The following is a 22,267-nucleotide window of genomic DNA, read 5'->3' as shown; positions in this document are numbered from 1 at the left end:
TTTAAAATTTGTTTTATTATATAATATAGGTTAATTTTTCAAAAAATAAAATCGCTTCTTTATGATATGCCATGCATGAAATAATGAAGTCATTCACTAACCTGACAAGAGGAGTCCAGGAACATTACCTGTGTGTAGTAGACATTTGCTGCTTTTCTTTTCTTCTGGAAATGTTGCCAGGAGCCTCCTTTGGGAACTTCTCCTCCTAGCCACAGTCGCATATAGTGTAGGTGAAGCTGATCGGACTCCCTGCCTTGTTGATGGGCATTTTGAACCAGACCAAGAAAGTCAATTTCTAGAATGACCCAAACTAGGCTATGACTTTTACTGGAGCCAAGAGAATAAAATAGCTCTGTTTTGGCTGCAGCCACTGAGATGGAAGAATTTAAGGCTGGGGTAGTCTTAGCACTGTGTGATAAGAGTGAGCCTGAGAGAAAGGGACACACAAAAAACCAGAGCCAAGTCATAGATAGAGACAGGCTCCTGATGACATGAGTGAGCCCTGGATCCAGCTATTAATGAATTTAGTTGGATTTCCCTTCTAGGCTTCTCCGTTACAACAAGAAATAATGTATTAGATTACCTTGAATATATCACTTTATTTCTCTGGACCTCAACATCCTTATCTATAAAATAAAGGCATTAGACCAACTGACTACCTAAAATCTCAAATCATGCATCTTTTGATATTGTGACTGCCCATGCATTAGTGACCTCATTGAGAAAATGCTTAAATTGACCTGAGTTTAAGTGAAAAAAATAAATGGTGCTGACCATTTCTGTCCTCTTCATAGATTAAATAAAAGTGATTAGTACAGCAATTATAATTGTAAGGGACTTGAGAGGTCATCTAATCCTCCATCTCAGTCTCCAATCTAAATTGAAAAATATGCAAAGTTTTTTTATACACAGTATCTTCATTTTGATGGAACTCAAGGGCAAATGTCTGAGTTAATTTAATTGAAGATGCTATTTGTACCTTATATCATAAGCCTAAATATTCCTGCCCCCATTTTGATGGATAGCCATAGCTGTTATTTATTTTAGTCTTACATGTATTTGATGAAAATTTTTTGCACAATTTAGCAACTGCAAAGAAGAACCTCTTTTATGTAGTTCTTCATAGTTTAATAATCCTTTGATAGACGGCATCTATATCCCTTGCTAATTATTTTCCCTATAAGGAAGGGTATTATATTTCCCAGAAGATGTTTTACAGGTAGGGAAGCTTTTGAAAATATGTAAGATTTTGACCTTTTGAGATAAGAGATTTGTTGTAAAACTAGTCCTTTTTATTACTAATGTGTCATTCAAAATAAAATAATATGTTTAGACATGTTGCAGCAATTCACTTGCTATTACTCAAATCTTACCCTCTAATTAAAAAGAGAAATATGAAGCCTCATTAGTGCATAATTTAACAAATTCAATGCCATGAAATTACCATATTTTATTCTTGCCTACCACCAAAATTTGTGAGCACAGAGGAAAAAAAATATTCACTTCTAAAATATAAGATATGACTTACAACAATAGAGTGCTTGAGAGGCAAGAGTACAGGTTCAGGATAATCAAAGGTTTTGGTAAAGTTCCAAAAGGCAGATTTTAAAATATGATTCAATCTTCAAATCCCATCTGCTTTGGGATGCAATAAAAAAAGAAATAAAGTCATTTGGGGAGAGAAAAAAACTATGAAAGCCAGGACTTTTGAAAGTACTGATGGAAATGATTTGGGGGCAGTGGGTTTTCCAGGAAGAATTCTCAAGGGAATTAGAATTTCACTTTCAGATAGAAAAACACATACCCATGAAAATGTTAGAGATCTCCCTACACTGAATTCAAGTTTACTTTGCTCTATCATCACTCTGTCCCCTGTCTACTTATATAGCCACATCTTAGGGTAGGTTAGCAGCTTTACCTAAAAACCCTAAAGTTATATTGTGTGACAAAATCAAGGTTATTTCTCATTCACATCACAATCCCATTAGAATGTTTCTGTTCAAGAAGCCTTCTACTTGACCTTTCATTTTATGGCTCCACCCTTCTTTAGGCCCTAAGGGCTCTCCATTTACCCAGCATTTGGGAAAAGAAAAAGTAGGAAAAGCACATCCACATCTTAACCACTTTGGCTTAGAAAGAACACAGATCACTACACATTCCATTGACCAGAATTCACTCATATGTCTCATCCAGGTGAAAATGAAGCAGGAAAATATAATCATAATCAAACTGTGTGCCAGAAGGAAAAGGAAAAAGGTTTTGATGAAATTGTCATAATCTCTTCCATACTCCCTCACCCCTCACCCCTCCCTCCCTCCTTCTATCATATTTGTAAAAACAATATTGCAAAACAGTTAAACATGTAGAGTTAAGTATGCTCTAGAGTCAGACTACCAGGATACAGATTCAAGCTCTGCTCTTAGTAGCTATGAGATCTTGGAAAATTATGTAAGCTGTCTATGTTTACTCTTCTGTAAAACAGAAATAATGAAAGTACTTACTCATAGCATCATTACAAGTATCAAATAAATTCATGCCTGTAAAGAACTTAGAATGTGCCTGGAGCTTAGTCATTTCTCAATTTCTGTATCAGTCAGACTTCTAGGTTGCAACAGAAACAATGTTGCTGACTTAAGAAATTATGAGAAGAGTAGGAAGACTGCAGAAACAGGCTGAGAAAACAAGTTCAAAGCAAGCAACTTCTGGAGGGACAGGCTTCAAGGATCAGGGCAAATGTCCTCCCAGCAGGAACAGGTCCATCCACACATCCACAGGCTACTTCTGTTGCTGAGGTGATTTCCTCTAAACCCCACTACACTCTGCAGCACTTACTCAAATTCCAAGTGCTATAAGAAACTATCTGATTGACCAAGATGAAGTTGAATGCTTGCCTTTGTACTTGCCAGAATGAAGAAAAAGGGAATTTGGCCTCGCTTGCTTTCTGTTTCCCAAGAAAGCACACAATGGCACATTTCTAAGAGGAGAAAAAGTTTTATACTCACAGAACCTTGCCTTGATTGGGTTCTGGAGAAAAGCAGATACAAAAAAAAAGAGAGAAAAAAATATCTGTTATATGACTCATCATCTCATCTATTCACCCACCCACTCATCTATTTATTCATTTACCCACCCACCAAATCATCCATCCATCCATCCATCCATCCATCCACCCATCTATCCATCCCTCCATATAGCCAGACAGCCAGACATTTAGCCAGATACCCATCCACCCATTCACCCACCTATCCTCCCATCTAGTCATCTCCACTCACCTACCTAGCCAGCCAGCCATCCCTCCACCCATCCAGGCATAGATACATATTTCACAAACACTAGATTCATCACTAGATTTAGTCATGATCTTTATATCCAAGTCCCCATTAAAAAATGAGTTTTTCAGAGGAAACTCTTATGGGCCTAGCTCTCCCTAAGGCTTATGTCTCTCTGAGCAGTAGATGAAAAATATTGAAGTCTGCAAAGAATGGACTTGAAAAACTTAGGACCCCTGCCTAAATGCCTAATGTAGTATAAAATAGTGATTTCAGCGCCAGGGTGAATGGAATCTTATGCTTCATAAGGCAAGATGTGTATTATGATAGCAGGACAAAATAACCTTGGTCAAATCTTAAATTCAAGACTCATCTAAAGCAAGAATATCTCTTTCAAATTCAGATTCAAAATTTACATTAAAAGCAAGGTGTGTATATGCATTCTATTTAAAATTCTCTTTATAGACTTGGATTAGGGTTGAAATTAATACCAAACTTATATCCTACCTGAAATGCATTTAATGGTTTGACCAGAGCTTAAGGCATTCTTCTGGCATTAATAACCTCATTTAATTTGCAATTTCTATGTTAGAATTGATGTAGTCAAAATAACCAAAAAATTTACACTATTTTCTTCAGTGAAATTCTAAATTAGCCCTTTGGTTCTTCAATTATAACAGCCTCCACAAAAGATTTTATTTTTTTAAGGGAGTTAATAGTCTTGGCATTTTAATGCCATATTTTTGAGGAATTAAAATTTAGTCACTAAAATATGCTGTAATACAATTTTAATGGACGCCTTCTTGTGTCTGCCTTCCACTCCTTAATGGTTGGGTTCAAGGCACGATGCTGACATTTACATAGATCGGTTCATTTAATCTTCACAACAGCCTATGACATAGGCTTTGTTTGTATATATAGGAAATTGAGACTTGCAACATTAAGGAGCTTTCCCAACTTCACTTACATATGAATGATGAAACTGGAAATCGAATCCAATACTCTGATTCTAGAACCTATGTCCAACCATTGTACATCTAGCCTTGCAGATCTTTGCCCTGTATCATTCAGGTTGACTCATTGGCAGGCATACTTGGTATATGTGACCCCGCCATATTGATTAGTGTTATTAGGGTTAGATAACTCATTCAAAAAGGACTAACTTGGGGTTGTTCTGGAAATCTGGAATTAAGATGAAGAGACTTCTATTTAATCAATATTAGCTCCAAAAAATGGAAGAGACATAATCTGAGAAGTACTGAGTAGAATATTCTTCACATGATGTAGAGCTGAGTAGGGGAAAACTTGGAGGCAGAGGCAGGAGAGTTAGGAGGACATGAAGAGTTAGGAGAAGTTGCCAAGAGAAGTTTTGATTATTTCTTAAAATATTTTTAAATTTATTGAAATGGCACTTGGTGAAACATGGGTTTAATGGCAGCCTCAACAATAATAACAATGTGGGAGACATCTCTTCCCAAGATTTTTGTAAATACAATTATATCAGTATTTAAAGAATCTCTAGAATGTGATAAATTAGACAATACTAGTGGAACATGTATCTGCTATCTGTTTTACTATCATGCTTGTAATTGATATTTTTAGCACTTTAACTCATGTTAGCAGTCCCAAAGGCATCTGAATCTGTAGGTTGTTATTCTGAACAAAGCATTGGTACTTAGCTCATTATTTGAATTTTTCTTTTGAAAATAAAGTGCCTGTTTCTTTATTATAGAACTTTTTAAATGGCTCCCTAATCCTTATAAATGTTGTTTAAATAAACATTTATAAACATCAGCCCTGGCTGGCATAGCTCAGTGGATTGAGTGCGGGCTGTGAACCAAAGTGTCGCAGGTTCGATTCCCAGTCAGGGTACATGCCTGGGTTGCAGGCCATGACCCCCAGCAACCGCACATTGATGTTTCTCTCTCTCTTTCTCCTTCCCTTCCCTCTCTAAAAATAAATAAATAAAATCTTTAAAAACATAGTACAATTAAAAATATTATAAACATTATATAAACCTATTATTACTCATGTTCTTTTTTTGCTTTCCAGTAGTTCAAATTTATCATAAGCCCATTGCATCTCTCCCTTTGAGTTCTGGAATTGCCCCCAGTGCCTGTACAGTGTACTTTACAGTGTGTGTGACATAGCTGGAATTGCTTTCTGTTACTTGCCTCCCAAAGTTTTCTGATGCTATAAGAAGCATAACAGGAATCCAGTATTTATTAAAAGTTCACTAACTGGTAGGCCATTTACATAAATTTACTAACTTAATTCCCATTATCTCTCTGGGAGTATCAAGTTCAAAGCATTTAAATGATTTAAAGAAGTCACATTTCAGCTTTGGCCTACTAGACTATATAGAGTGCAAGCTCTTCCTCCTACATCATGCTGTAACCTACCTCAGAATTAAGAGAAAAAAGAGAAGAAAGAAAAAACTCAGAAACTCAGAAATATTACTCAAAACCTGAACTTTGTGAACAATAAAGGTACAGATAAAATGTGATGACCACTGTTTGCTTCTAAAATATTTCACTGCCCCCCTAATACATCAAATAGTAAGTGCCTATTTCTTTATGATCCTGTGTATCTGGTGACTGTCATAACATGCACAAATCAGAACAAAGCCTATCCTTTTAAAATATGTAAACATTAAGCCAGAAAGGGACAAAGAATGAAGAAGAGAAGCCAGTGCATGCAAAACAGCAGTGTATATACAGTTGAACAGTTGTACTTGCTGCAAGGAAGAGACTCAGGCCAAACAAAAAAAGGCAAGTTAATTGCCAGGGACAGGGATCTTAAAACTGAAACCCAGAAGAATGAGCCCAAGAGATGCAAGAGGAGAAGCCAAAACAGCTCAGATGATCTGGGTAGCAGACCAGGCAGATCTTCCCATCAGTGCTCCATCCAGAAGGTGAGTTGACTACTCTTTGTCCTATCTTTGTATGTTTGCCCCTGCTCTCACTGCCAACTAGCTTGATTGACCACTCCTCTATGTTTCTCTCTACCTCATAGCTTCTGCTCCTTTGGTGCCCTCTTCCTTGTTGCTTCTGCATCCTGAGAGCTCCTAGGTACTTCTGTTCACTAGGATACAAGCTCCTCCACATCGTATCTTTCAAGTTCACCTAGGACCATTAGTAGTGCAGTGGATTCCATGTTTCCCAGCAAAGTCCTGGAGCCAGAGATTGATGCCTGAGCCTATCTTTACTTTGGCAGAAGTTTGTTTGCGGATGATTTTTCCAGGCCATCTCCCACAGAGCTGACCAGACCATAGATTGCCAATGGTGTTCATCCCTGGTCCAAACAACTCTGCAACTCTGGGTATTATTAGTAGTGGGGTGGGTGCAATGGAGTGAGGATATACACTATAGAAATCATCTTGGCAAAAGCTGTCCCTTGATTAGTAGCAGTTTGGGAAAAGCTGGAGCAGCCATCAGGATAGATGTGATTAGTCTTGGTTTTGCCTGAAGTCTCTGAGTATTAATAAAACAACAGATAACATGTGCCAGCCCCAAATATGTGGTTGGAACTACTCTAAATGCCTTGTATACATGATACTATGTACTGCTAATAATAATTTTAATAACTGTGAAGTAGCCCCCATTTTGATCTCTAACAGGATCATCCCATTTTAGAGATGAAGAAATTAAGGCACATACAGCTTATACACTTAACCCCTACATAAGAGTTATTAGGCCCTGGCTGGCGTAGCTCAGTGGATTAAGTGTGGGCTGCGAACCAAAGTGTCGCAGGTTCGATTCCCAGTCAGGGTACTTGCCTGGGTTGCAGGCCATGACCCCCAGCAACCGCACACTGATGTCTCTCTGTTTCTCTATCTCCCTCCCTTCCCTCTCTAAAAATAATAAAATAAATAAAATCTTTTAAAAAAGAGTTATTCAAAGAGGTGCCATTTAGAAAGTAGAACAGGACAGTTATTCCTTATCTTTGATTTCTGATCCCTGATGAGACTTGAGTACTTTTCATGATACTACACAAACAAATAAACAAACAGCCAAGGATGGAAGATGTTCTACCATAAAATTGACACGGCAGTGCCCTCAGCATGATATTCAAGATTCAAATCAAGTATCTGACCATAGGAATAGTCTAGAGAAGGGTCATCTTTCCAAAATGAGTTTGGGAAAATGGACTCAGCAAAGCAAAGGAGATGTAAATTGGCCAGGACACTCAGGTCTCTGTCCTCACTTGGATCCTTGATTGTTAAAAGAGGGCAGGAAAGGCTTATTCCAATTCCATCTAACCTTAAGATGTGATAAGTTCCCCTCCTCCCAGAAGACTTCTCATATATTGCAGGATCTCTCCTGTCTCGGAACTCTCATTTCCCCTATTTTGGGGCTAACATGAGAATACTACACACAAAATAGAGAAGAAAAAAATAATTGTGGGTGCAATGCCTGAGCTACTTTGGGCAGCTTCAGCTGTGGCAGCAGCAGGTGTAACAGCACTGCCAAAATCTTAGTGTTAGCAATTCAGTCAAATGCCCAAAGCCAAAGCAGGTATGCATCTGGGACATTTTTTTTTGTCCTTGCTGTTACAACTGTTGTATTCTCTTCTTTCTAGTGCTCCAATCTCTCTCCTTTCTCTTTGGAGGGCTGGGTCCTGGGTTCTAAATAAGCCAGAGGAACTCTTTGTCCTGGTCAAAGACCATTACACCTGGGTGAGTCCACTGAGCCATGTGAGGAAAGAGGGTAACACAGCCAAGAAACAAGCTGCCAGATGAACTGAAACAAAACAGAACACCATAAGGAGACCACAGTGGTCACTGTGCATTTGGTGGGCTCCACCTAACATAAACTGAAGAGTTAAGGAAATGGTATTCCTCTTACGCCTCAGGAAATGCTTCCTGTGCAAATGGTATTGTCTCCCAGCCTCTTGAATACAGTCTTGTGATGGCTTTCAGGCTGCACTTAAACTGCCTTGAAAAGAAGAAAGGTGCAATTATGTTCAACATCCACCCATCGTCCTCCTGTATTTCCCTGTGAGCAAGCAGTTCATACTCCATTTCCACCTACTGCAATTCTTCTACTGGGGAAATGCATAAGAGGCATTTTTGTCTTCCTCTCAAACTTTAGAGTATTTTAATGTATTTGTGTGCATATTTTTTTAAGAACAAATGCCCTTTGGAAGCAGAATCATACATCTTGTCACAGCTGCACTGAATACCTCTCTCAGCTATAGAATCAGAAAATGTAGACTTAACTCTTGGTATTATCAGTGTGCATGTGTTTTATTAAGACAAAATTCTTTCCTGAGCCAGACAATGTTTGTCTTTCAGAAAAGAACCACTGAGATCAAGTATTTTGTTATGATTTTGTTTTAGTTTTAGTTTCAAGAGTAGTGTTATTCTCTTTGGAAGAAAAAATTGTTTTTGAAAAATAGACACCTATATATATTTTCTTCACTCAGCCCAAGGTTTTTTAGCCTTGGAACATTTGATGCTTTTGGCTGAATACTCTGTTGCCAGGGACTCTTTGTTGCTTTGTTGTTCCATGCATCGTAGGATATTTAACAGCACCTCGAACTCTGTCTCCTAGATGTCAGTTCAACTCTCCTTCTTTCTTCACTGCCTGCCACTTGTGACAACCAAAAACTATCTTCAGACATTTCCAAATGTTCCCAAGGGGCAGAAGCACCCTGAGTTGAGGACCCCTGACTTAGAGTAAAGGCACAGGCCTTGTACACAGTGGGTACTCAACACGTGGATTTATTTGTGAGTAAACAAAACAGTATTTCCCACTGCTTGTGAGGAAAAAGCACAGCATCTAAACTTGGCTTTTTTGGCTAATATGGCCTGGCCATCACTTGCTGGTCAATTTGGATCTCTAGCCACAATCCCTTCTGCCATAGGATTAGAACAAGCTAGCACCACTTTACTCACCTTTGTACAGTCACTCCTGTTTATCCTTCAGAACTTAATCAGGCGAGACTTCTTCAGGAAAATGACAAGGAGGTCTTCCAGTAATGGATTTCATCCTTGTTACAGCCACTCTCCTTACTGCATTTGCTCTTATCGAAAGCATTTTTTAAGTTTACTTATTTTTGGAGATAGGGGAAGGGAGGGAGAAGGAGAAGGAGAGAAATATTGATTGGTTGTCTTTCATATGCATTGATCAGGATGGAACCCACAACCCAGGCTTGTGCTCTAACTGGGGACCCACCAGCTACCTTTCAGTTTGTAGGATGATACTCAACCCACTGAGCCTCACTAACCAGGACTGTCTGGATTTCTGATTATCATCTCTCTACCCTGTCTGCTACAAGCTCCACAAGGAAGGGACCAGGACCAGCATCCCCACTGTTCTGTCCCCATTGTTGCCCAGCATCCAGCACAGCTCCTGGATCACCGGGAGGTACAAAGTATTTAAATAAGTGTTTATATGATTAAATTATCCAAAGGTCTGTTTCCTAACAGACTGACAATTGCAAATATCTTACTTCTTTCTTCCTGTCAGTAAGGAGATTTGAATTCAAATAGATGTTAATACCCTTTTATTTAAAAAAAGTCATTTTATTTTAAGATCTTGACTTAGATTAATTCACTCAATTGCAAGACTTTTCATGTAATAATATGGGGTTAGAATCAGCTGAATCAGAAACCTCTACAACAGTGCTTCTCAAACTTCAGTATCAGAACACCTGGAGGGCTTGTGAAAACAGACCAAGTTGCTGAACAATCCCACATCTAGAATTTCCACCAGCAAGGTGGGGGCAGGGCCTGAGGATCTGCATTTCTAGCAAGTTCCAAGTGATGCTAATAATGCTGCTTGGAGTACCACATTTTGAGAACCATTGTATTAGAACAAGCAGATTCCTGGAAAGCCTGTGGGAGTCTGGGTTTATCTTAGTGGTGGCTTTTCTGCAAAACACTATTCTGATAACCATTTTATTGGAAACTGAGGTACATAATGATGAAATGAAGGACTGTGGCCACACAGTCACCTAGTAAGCTATAGAGTCAAGGAACAGATCCATTTATTTTTATTTTTTAATATTTTTAAATTTCGTAATTAAAGTGGACATACAATATCACATTAGTTTCAGTTGTACAACCCAGTGATTAGACATTCTATAACCTACCAAGAGATCACTTTGACAAATCTCATAACCATCTGATACTATACATAGTTATTAGAATATCATTCTAATATTCCCTATATTTCCTATGCTGTACTATATTCCCTATGCTGTACTTTACATCCTTGTGACTATACTGTTACTACCAATCTACACTTCTTATTCCCTTCACCTTTTTTTCATCCAAAAGTCTCCAATGCCCCTCCTATCCAGCAACCATCAAAATGTTCTCTGAATCTATGAGTCTGTTTCTGTTCTCCTTGTTCATTTTGTTTTTTTTAGATTCAGTTGTTAATTGATATGTATTTATTGCCATTTTATTGTTCATATTTTTTAATCTTTTTTCTTCTTCTTAAAGAAGACCCTTTAACATTTCATATACTACTGGTTTAGTGGTGATGAATTCCTTTAGTTTTTTCTGGCTAGGAAGTTCTTTATCAGTCTGTCAATTCTAAATGATAGCTTTGCTGGGTAAAGTAATCTTGGTTTTAGATCTCTGCTTGTCATCACTTTGAATACTTCCTGCCAGGCCCTTCTGCAAAGTTTCTGCTGCAGAGTCTGCTGACAGTCTTATGGGTGTTCTTTTGAAGGTAACTAACTGCTTTTATCTTACTGCTTTTAAAATTTTCTCTTTGTTTTTAACCTTGGTACTTCAATTATAGTGTGTCTTGGTCTGGGCCTCTTTGGATTAATCTTATTTGTGTCTCTCTGTGCTTCCTCGACTTAATATGTCTATTTCCTTCACCAGGTTAGGGGAGTTTTCTGTCATTATTTCTTTAAATAAGCTCTCAATCCCTTGCTCTCTCCCTTCACGTGGGCTGTTTCATGTGGTTGCTGTACATATGCTAGTTGAGTTTCCTCACTGTGTAAGTGTCCAGGACCCAAGGACAAACATTGAGAGAGAGAGAGAATACATTAGGCAAATGTGACATAGCCTGAAAGTCATGAAGCATCACTTTAGCCACACAATCCCACTCTAGTACAAAAGGAGAGAAATAGCTTCTATCTTGCATAGAGTAGTGATGAGGTTCTGGGGGATCACACAGGGACAGAAATATTGCCAGAACCATTTAGAAGAAATACAACCTTGCTATAGAATATAAACGCCATGAGAGCAAGAATTTATGCATGTTTTGTTCCTTCTTTGGCTCCATTGTCTGGAAGAGAACTGACTCCCAGAAGTGTACAGTAAATTTTTGTTGAATAAATGAAAGAATGCCAGTTTGTCGGACCTGTGACTTGTCAAACCCCTTATTTTATGGAAGATAAAACTGAGACCCACTGAACAAAATGGATTTGTACAAAAGTGAAGCTAGGACTAAACATGAGATTCCAGTTTCTAGTCTCGTGTTCTTTCTACACCCAAAATTCTGCCTATCCAGGATGAAGTTACTGGGAAAATCTGAGTGTTAAAACCACATTGTGATTCAATGCCTGGTGATAATGATTAATTTTGGAGCTGCTAGAAGTAACAACTTTTCTCCCAACAATATATCATTACTATAAATTGCTACTTGTTAAAAAAACCAAACCTATGAGAGTACACCATATTCATAGAAATAGCTGGAAACTGAGAGAACAATTATTGCAGAATTGATTGCCCATGGCTCAATCCAGTGAAATTAGGGTTGTCCTATCTCGTGAGGTGCCAATGAATCAAGCACTGTGATATTTCGAAAGGACCATTGATTGCCCTCTGAATAAGATTTCAAGCAATTCAGGCCAAAATAAAAAGCAATTGTGCATGGGGCTCCTGCTGGAATCTGATGTAGCTCCTGTGCAATATATGTTTAGAAGGTAACTGTGAGGCTGGTTGCAACATTTTAGTGTTCTGGCTTCAGAAGACTGCACAGTTTTTGTCATTCTATTAAAGCTCCTTTACTAGCAAGTTAGTATTAGATAACATAATTTAAAAGCATCTAGAGCTGAAAAAGCATAAATCAAGGTCAGAGCAAAGCCTACCACAGCTCCCAGTTAGAATACAGATAAGATGAAAGACAAACAAGATAAAACCTTGGGAGGAACTAGAGAACAATGGTTAAGCTCATCAACTCTGCTACCAAATTCCCTGGACTCAAATAGCCCCTCCAGTATCTGCTAGCTGTTTAAACTTTTCAAGTTGCTTAACCTCCCTGTCCCATGGTTTTTATAATGGAGATAATCAGAGCATTTATCCATGGTATCGTTGGAATTCACAAAAATTAACAAATATAAAATATTTATTTAGGGCAGTGCTTGAGACATAACCATTGCCATATAAATGTTAGTTGTAATTAGTATTATGAAAGGGATTCACCCATCTAAACAGTGGATCATCTTCCAACAAAGAACTATTAGCATTAGCAGCCACCTAGCTCCAGAGTTTGTCCTCTAGGTGTCAACATCCTCCATTAAGAAGGCTTACTTTTTCCTTTCCTGGAAATTGCATTTGCAATTATCATTCATTGAAAGAGCTACCCATAATCTGGTTCAATAGAACATCTTCTTATAGACACCAGCAGATGGGGAGATGAAAATTAGAACTTCCAAGAACCAATGTCTGAGGTTCACTGAGCTGGAAAGTTTCCCTGAACCGAGGCTGTGAGAAACAGGATGAGAGAAAGCTGTCTAAAGGACACTCATACTTGGGAAATTTAAAGCTTGGCATAAGCATAGGCCATCTGCCTCTCTTTAATAAAGGTAAAGGCTCTTTACTCCTGTTCCATCCCTTGTGGTGGCTGGGTTAGTGGTCTTCTCTGTGTTTGCCCTATAATCTTCACTTAGATAGACAGACAGAAGGCCCACCTCTCCTGACCTCTTTGCTTAATTCTCCTTTATGAGAGAGTAGCTGTTGAGAGTTCAAGTGTAACTTCCTGCTTCTTCCCACAGAGTAACTTCCAGAATAGGGGAGGAGGACATGAAGCCTTGACACTGATTGAGCAGAATTCTCAGTTGTCAGATGCACTTTACTTTCTGCAAAGTTTTATTGAGCTTTCATACTTGCTAAATGTTCCACAGTATTCTTGTAACAACCTTATGAAGTAGGTGTTATTATTGCACCCATCTCAATGATAAGAAAACAGTAGTTCAAGGAAGGTAAGTAACTCACCTAAAGTAATAGGAAGAACAAAGCTGAGATTCAGACTGAGGTTTCTCCCACTCCAAAACCCATGTTATCAATTTGGATGAAATTATGACTGTAATCCAGAATTCTCTTAGTGGTCTGCAGTGCTCTGGGTGCTCTGGCCCCCACTCCCTCTTTGACCTCCTGTCTCTTCCTTCCTCATGCCATTCCAGCCACACTGGCCTCCTTATTATTCTTTGAAGATGCCAGGTCCAGCCCTGCCTTAGGCCATTTTTCTAGCTGTTCCCTCAGCTTACAACATGTGTCCCCAAAATATCTGTTTGACTGAGTCTCCCATCTCAAGTCTTCACTAACCTCTCATCTTTTCAGTGAGAGTTATTTTGACCTGTTCAATACTAAAACTGCTTCCCCATCCTCCACCTACCCTATTCGCAGCTACTTGAACCCTTTTTTTTCTAAACACTTATACTTTCTTGCATATTGTGTAATTTACTTACTTTCAGGTTTATTGCCTGTCTGTTTCTCTCACTAAAATGTATGCCAAATGAGTGTAGAGATCTTTATTTAGCACACTGATGTATCTGAAGCACTTATCATAGGAACCTGACATGTAGCAGGTGCTCAGTAAATCATTGTTAAGTGGGAATGAATAGCCCTTCCTTAGATGCACATATGCCTTTCTTCAACCTTTCTCTATTCTTTTTTTTTCTTGGAAGTTTTCACATGCCTGAATTGCATCCCACAAAACTCTTGCTAATATCTCTGAATATGACAGAATCATACTATAGACACATATCTATATATGGATATTTAGTTGGCCCAAATGCAATTAAATATCACTTCTGGAAGCAGGTATGTAATATACTTCACCTCTCTGTACTATTCTTTTGTTCAATTTTTTCCTTTTTTTTTAAATTTCATGAAAAAATTTGGTACATTCATATGATACAGTTTGGACGTGCTGTATCTGTAATAATGCCATGACTTTACAAACTAGTGGCCTTCATGAAATTTCTTGGGCTTTTCCCCTTTTAATTTATACTAAAGATCACAACCAAACTGACCTTGAAATTTCATCTCTTATCAATTTATTCCTAAAAACCTATCCTTTCTTTCTCTCTCCTACTCTCTCCACTCATTCAAGTATTTCAATTAGAAATAATAATATTCTACTTACAGGTAATAATTCCACTTCAATGGGAGTAAGTGACCGTTCTGATTACTATGCTTAAGGTAGGAATGCCTTATAAATACACTGCTTGATGAGAAAGACAAACATCCCCCACAAAACTATATAGTTGCCCTTTCACTCTCTTAGGATGACAAGGGATTTAAACAATTAGGAAGAGAATAGGGATCTCAGGAGCAAATAGCATCATCCAGCATATTGAGACCTTCTTATGGAATATGGTGGGAAAACAAACTTACACAACTACTTTGAAAACAGAACACTTAGACTCAGATAACTCTTATGGAAAGCTAAATTTTGCATAACGCTCTTAGAGTAGCTTGATTTATTAAGATCTTATGAAATAATTAGTAATCACTCCCAGAACATAACATTTATACTGATAATAACACCTACCATTTATTGACTACTTTTTTGTGTGTCAGTCACTATGATAAAGGTTTACATCTAGTTTATTTCATCTTTACTTCACTATGAAGCAATTACTATTGAAATCCCAGTTCCATAGATGAGAAAACTGAAGATCAGAAATGTTGAATAATTGGGCCAAGGTGAACACACAGCAAGAAGTAAAATGGGATTCAAAAAGAACTTGTCTGACATTCTCTCCTCCTTCTTAATCCCAGACTTTATTGACCCTATATATTTTCTTTAAATGACAGAGAGTTGGGAAGAGAAATAGCATCAATATTTCAGCATTTCTTCCTTGAGTCATTCTATAAATATGGAAAGCCACTTCATCAGATACTATTAAAAACTCTAATCAATAGTTCAATGACTGTTGGCAAAGGAGAAGGGGAGGGAATGCACAAATTTTTAGCATTGAATATGTATCATGTGCTGTGCTAAGTGCTTTCCATAGTTATTTCTTTAACTAACACACCAGCACTGCTGTTACCACTGTGTTTGCCACAGAATAAGTAACCCACTAAATAGATGTTGAATAAAATAGCCAAAGTAATGTTTTAAAGAAGGGAGTATCAGATGCCATATATGGGGATGAGGGAGATTCAGAGTCATCTTTGTTACCTTCCACAAATTTATAGTGACTCAACATGTCAATCAGGAGTGCTGTGAAAATATTTTTCACAAACATGGAATGTTAAATGGAAAAGTAATAGTTAAAATGTGAATATATTTTTAGACTATAGATATAGATTAAGTTTACCTCTAAAAGTCAACAGAAATAATGGCAAAAGTGTGTTAGTTAAAATGCAAAGTATAAGAGCTTTCTACCAAGATGGAGGCATAGGTAGATACACTTCACTTCCTTGCACAACCAAAAGAAGGATAATACCAACTTAAAAAAATACCCCAAAACTTCCAGAATATTGAACTGTATGAAAGTCTAACAACCAAGGAGTTAGAGAAGAAATATTCATCCAGACTAGTAGGAGGGGCAGAGACTGGCAGCCAAGATGGAGAGAACATGTGGCAAGGTGCCAGTTAGCAGACCAGGAGGTCTCACATTTGTGTGGGATAAATTGGGAGGAAAAACTAGAGAGTGAGACAGACCACACAATGCAGAGTTACAGTGTGGGAAAATAAAGCTTCAAAATCTTTGGCTGTAAAAACCTGTGGGGGTTGCAGTGGTGGGAGAAACTGCCAGTCTCACAGTAGAGATTTGTTAGAGGGGCCCGTGGGGTCCTAGAATGTACACAGTTCACCCACCCAGGAACCAGCACCATAAGGGCTTAATTTGCTTGTGGGGAGTAGAGGAAGTGATTGAAAGTGAGGCAAGAACTGAACAAGTGGCATTGTTCCCTTTCAGACCCCCTCCCCCCACATACAGTGCTAAAACTCAGCAATGTGTGTTGCCTGGTCCTGACAAATACCTAAGGCTCCACCCCTTAGAATGCAACAGGTGTTCTGAAACAAAGAAATATCACACACCTGTTATGTTGCCTTTCCCAAATGAAAGAACAGATCAAAACTCCAAAAAAGAAACTAAGCGATGTGGAGATAGCCAACCTAACAGATGCAGAGTTCAAAACACTGGTAATCAGGATGCTCACAGCAATGATTGAGTATGGTCGCAAAATAAAGGAAGAAGTGAAGGCTATACAAAGAGAAGTAAAGCAAAATATACAGGGAACCAACAGTGAGGGAAAGGAAACTGGGACTCAAATCAATGATTTGGAACAAAAGGAAGAAATAAACTCTCAACCAAAACAGAATGAAGAAACAAGAATTTAAAAAAAAAGGAGGAGGAGAGGCTTAGGGACCTCTGAAACAAATTTAAGCATTTCAACATTCACATCATAGGGGTACCAGAAGAAGAAGAGGAAGAGGAAGAAATTGAAAACTTATTTGAACAAATAATGAAGAAAAACTTCCCCAAACTGGCAAAGGAAATATACATACAAGTCCAGGAAGCTCATGGAGTCTGAAATAAGTTGGACCCAAAGAGGAACACACCAATACACATCATAATTAAATCACTCAAGATTAAAGATAAGGGCAGCATCTTAAAAGCAACAAGAAGAAAATAGACAGTTACTTACAAAGAAGTTCCATAAGACTATTAGCTGATTTCTTAAAAAGAAAACTTACAGGCAAGAAAGGGCCAGAAAGAAGTACTCAAAGTGATGAAAAGTAGGGACCTACAGCCAAGACTGCTCTATCCAGCAAAGCTATCATTTAGAATGAAAGGGCAGAGAAAGTGTTTTCCAGATAAGGTGAAGTTAAAGGAGTTCACCATCACCAAGCTCTTATATGAAATGTTAAAGGGACTTATCTAAGAAAAAGATAAAAACTATAGGCAGTAAAATGATGACAAACTCACAAGTATCAACAACTAAATCTAAAAAACAAAAACAAAGTAAGCAAACTAGAACAGGAACAGAATCAAAGAAACGAAGATCACCATTTCTTTGGAGGGGTAAAATGGAGGGATATCAGTGGGGAGTGGGAGAGGGGAGAATGGGGGAAAATGTGCAGGGAGTAAGAAACAAAATTTGGTAGGTAGAAAACAGACAGGGAGAGGTTAAAAACAGTACAGGAAATAGAGAAGTTAAAGAACTTATATAAATGACCCATGGATGTAAACTAAGGGGGGCAAATGCTGGAAGGAGGTGGGTACAGGGTGGAGGGGGATAATGGGGAAAATAAAAATGGGACAACTGTAATAGCATAATCAATAAAATGTGCTTTAAAATGTGAAGTATAACTGAGATCTGTTGCAGGGTACAGAGTAAATTTTTATAGATTATATGTCAAGGTAGAGATTTCAGAGTATGGAGAAAGTGGCTGAAATGTTTCCATGGACATGAAAAATGAATGGAGCCCCACTCTCAGGAGAGAATCCCAGCACAGGGTCCAGCCTTCCCACCACATAAACCCAAGGCAATGGATAAAAACTTGCAACAAGTTGTCACAGATTGCTGACATTTTCCACCCACCCCCATATTAGCAGCAAAACGCCCCTCCTGTCTGCCTGCTAGTGCACCAGCCACAGCCTCTCTCCTTGTGTCCCTGTGAAACCATAAGTTGCAAACTCTTGGCTCAGGGGCATGCATCTTTTATACACATACCCCTTTCTTTTAATCTCCAGGCATTTGATGGTGGTGGAAGTAGAAAGAGAACCAGAAGCAGCTATCTCTATCTTTAGATTGTTTCATTCCTAGCTAACCTTGGGATAATAGTAAATAGTTACAAAGAGAACAACTCAGAAAATATTAAAGGTTTTAAAAATCAAATCCAGGAGACAAACTGTCTTCCCCATTTTACAGATGGGGAAATGGGCACTCAGACAAGGTAAGGAATTACCTGAGGTTGTAATGTGGACGACAGAGCTGGAATTTGAGTTCAGATCTCTTTGCTTTCAACATGTGTACTCTTAATGAAACAGGATAAAACAGAGCACTTTCCAAAGTAAGTTTTCGATTGAGAATTCAACGTAGTCTTATGGATAGGTGGTAACAAACATTAAGTAGCAAGATTGATTTTGGACATTAAATGGATGGAGCTCAAACAACAGAACGGGGGATAAAGTTTGTGAGGTGGTATCAACAGATTGTTTCAAGAACCTCATTAGAGGAAACTACTATCTATTTGTAGAGTACTGAAGGTGGATGGGGGGAACTTACTTCACCCAATCTGCTATGTTGGTGTAAAACTATGTGACTATTTTGGAATTGAAAGTTTAAATTATTTGTAAAATTAATTAAACCAGACTAAGATTATGTGCCTAACAGAAGGAAAATGTCACCAGCCAGAAATATCCCCTTCTTGGTGGTCATGACCTCCTGCAGTCAAAGATTAATATGAAGAGAGCAACTATTTGCCAAGTTATAAGAGTTTTAAATATTTTATCCTCATAGGAGCCACAGAAAGTGCAAAAGGAGCAATAATGTAACAACTCAAGCCCAGCTCAAAGCAGTAATTTTTTATAAAATTTTGGGTAGATTGAAATGCTTCATAAAATAAAGATTGACAAATTGTCATAGGATGCAGAAAGCTATAGGGACATACTGGAGACATGGAGATACAATAACTAAAGACATCATAGATCCCTAAATTGGATTCTGGAACAGGAGGACATCAATGGAAAAATGGGTGAAACCCAAATAGTCTTAGTTAACCCAAATAGAGCTTGGTTAATAATAATATGCAATCTCAGTTTCTCAGTTTTGACAAATGTACCATGGTAATATACAATGGGGGAAAGTGAGTGAGGGGTACATGGGAACTCTCTGTAACTATCTTTACAACTCTCTGGTACATGTGAAATTGTTGCAAAAATAAAAAGTTAATTTAAAATACCCTTTATGGCCAACTGCAATAGTCTCCCAGTTCAGTGTTCTCTTCTCCTATCAGCATACCAACAGTCATCCAGTAACAAGTGGTGGGGTTATGAGAAAGGAGGAAGGAGCAAGCAGGCAAATATGACCTTGGTCCTCAAGGAATTTGTCCACAGAGAGTTCTTCCAGTACTTTTATTGTCAGTACTTAATATCTTGGGATATAGAACACCTGCCTGAGAACATGGAAAATATAACAGTTTGTGTTCCTGATCGTCTTGGCACTTGAGGACATTGCTAAATTCATAAGTATAGTGCCTGGTTTCAAGAATCAACAATCATAAAAATATTTATATTATATAAATGTACACATCCCAAAGGGAGAAAGGCTGAATTTTCTAAGGAAAAGACTATATGCAGAGCACCTAACCTTAGATGTGAAAATTTCAAAAGCTAGAAAACTATTATGATATCCAACTTAGAGATCAAAGTGAAAAAAAATAGCCACATTCTAATTCTTTAAGAGAGGAGGAAAGACACAAAAAACACTCACAACTGGAAAAAGCCCAAAAATCATTTGGGAGGTTGGATGCTGTATTCTGAGAATTCTGTTATTTAAATCAGCTACTTACTTAATCTCCACTGTGTGCTGACTGGACTCGTGGATACATATGATTCTTTTTGCTTTAAGATGTATTAGCAGTTTTTAGGAAAAGTGTCTATAGTAAACTGCCCAACAAATGTAACTTATTTGCTGAAATATATGTGATTCCTGAAAATGTGAGATAAAACAAAAAACTATGATGCAAGCTGAATCCAGCATAAACTGAGGAAAGCATGTAAGTTCTACCATATGATAGACATCCAAATGACACGTGATTTTAAATGTAAAGTGATACAGAATGTTCTATAATTTCCTTGTAATATATGTCTTACTATAAATCAATAAAGAGTACAATTTAAACGTTAAATTGCACACTTCTCCTTTTGCAAGCTAAAGAATTGGGTAAATTAATTTAATATTATCATTAAAACATTGAATAAAGTAAATGTTTTTTTAAATAAAGAAGGAAATAAAAAAGAGAAAAAGGGAGAAAGAAGGAAAGAGGTGAGGGAGGAAGGCAGAAAGGGAGAGAGGCAAGAGGGAGGAAGGCAAGAACAGATTTGTTCCAAACAGTTGCTTCCAGGGGCTTAATTTAATACACCAGCATTTCTTCTCCCACTCAAAATGCTTAAACAGTGTTCTTTTTCCAGGAATACTGAGCTTGAGAAACACTCCCACAGTTATATAATGCTTTCTAAGAGGGAAGAAAAATAATAGACTTGTCTATTTGGTCCTTGTTAGAGAGTAATCATTCTATTGGTCCCACTGAAAGTGCCATTGTTATTTTTGGTCATACAGTGTTGGTCCTAAAGGTCTAAAGAATCTCAGCAGCACATATGCTAGCTTCCCAGATAATTAGACATTCAGGCACTTTGCCTTAAAGCACCTCCCCGTATCCCTTCCCTTTATTATTGGGGTTTTTTAAAAGTATACGTATAATATGCACGGTTATATATTACTTAATGATGGGGATGCATTCTGAGAAATGCATTATTAGGTGATTTTGTCCTTGTGCAACATTATAAAGTGCACTTATACAAACCTAGATGGTCTAGCCTACTACACTTAGGCTATATGGTATAGTCTATTGCTCCCAGGCTACAATCCCATACAGCATGTCACTATACTGAGTACTGTAAGCAACTGTAACACAATGGTATTTGTGTATCTAAGTATATCTAAACACAGAGAAGGTACAGTAAAAATACAGTATGAAAGATAAAAAATGGTACACCTGTATAGAGCATTTACCAAGAATAAAGCTTGCATCTTGCAGGATGGAAGGTTGTTCTAGGTGAGTCCCTACATGAGGGGTGAGTGAAAGTGAAGCCCTAAGACATTACTGTACACTACTGTCAACTTTATAACACTGTGCACTTAGGTACTCTCAATGTATAGAGCAACATCAGATTAAATTGAACACAAGAGAACATAATGCAACCAAAAGACATAAACATGAGATGTATGAGGCTGCTGCTGGTGTAATACAGCATACTATCTTATAACAAACTTTGTATTTTTTGTAAGTAGAAAGAGAACACTCTAAAATAATGATAAATAGTATAGTAAAGGCAATACATAAACCAGTAACATAGTCATTTATTCTATTTTCAAGTACTGTAGCACAGTAGGTTTGTTTACACCAGCATCACCACAAACACATGAGTAACAGCTACAATGCTATGACAGCTATGAAGTCATTAGGTGATTGCAATTTTTCAGCTTCATTATAAGTTTATTGGACTACCATTGGATGTGTGACCAGTAGTCGACTGAAACATTATGAGGTATTGTACATAACTGTACTTATCATAATAAGTCAAACAAAAGTTAATAATATGCCTTTTTTTCCCAAACATTCTTCCTCACGATATTTGGGCAATCAATTCAATATGAATAGGTTAGCAGATATCATTCCACATGATATCTATGTTCATTCAAACATAGGAAAACATACTCACAAATAGGTTTTGGACACAATATGTTACAAAAATGGAATCATATTCCTCACTCTACTACTTTGAAGTTTGTATTTTTCACTTGGCAATTATATAATGAGCATCTCTCCAGGCCAATGCATACCTACCTAATTTATTTTTGTCTGTAGCCATGTAGTACTCCATGGTATAAATATGTCATGATGTAATCAACCTCTCTCTGTTGGTGGACTTGGTTTCCAATTTTGTTTTCCACTATATCAATGTTACAATAAATATCTACGCCCATCTACATTGTTTATATAGTAGAAATCTATAATTTTATATACATAGATATAGATAGATGCTTTATTTCTGTAAGAGGAATA

Source organism: Phyllostomus hastatus, unplaced genomic scaffold (assembly GCF_019186645.2).
Source record: "Phyllostomus hastatus isolate PE091 unplaced genomic scaffold, TTU_PhHast_1.1 phas_contig_16, whole genome shotgun sequence".
Classification (NCBI taxonomy): domain Eukaryota; kingdom Metazoa; phylum Chordata; class Mammalia; order Chiroptera; family Phyllostomidae; genus Phyllostomus; species Phyllostomus hastatus.
Note: the sequence above shows the minus strand (reverse complement) of the source record.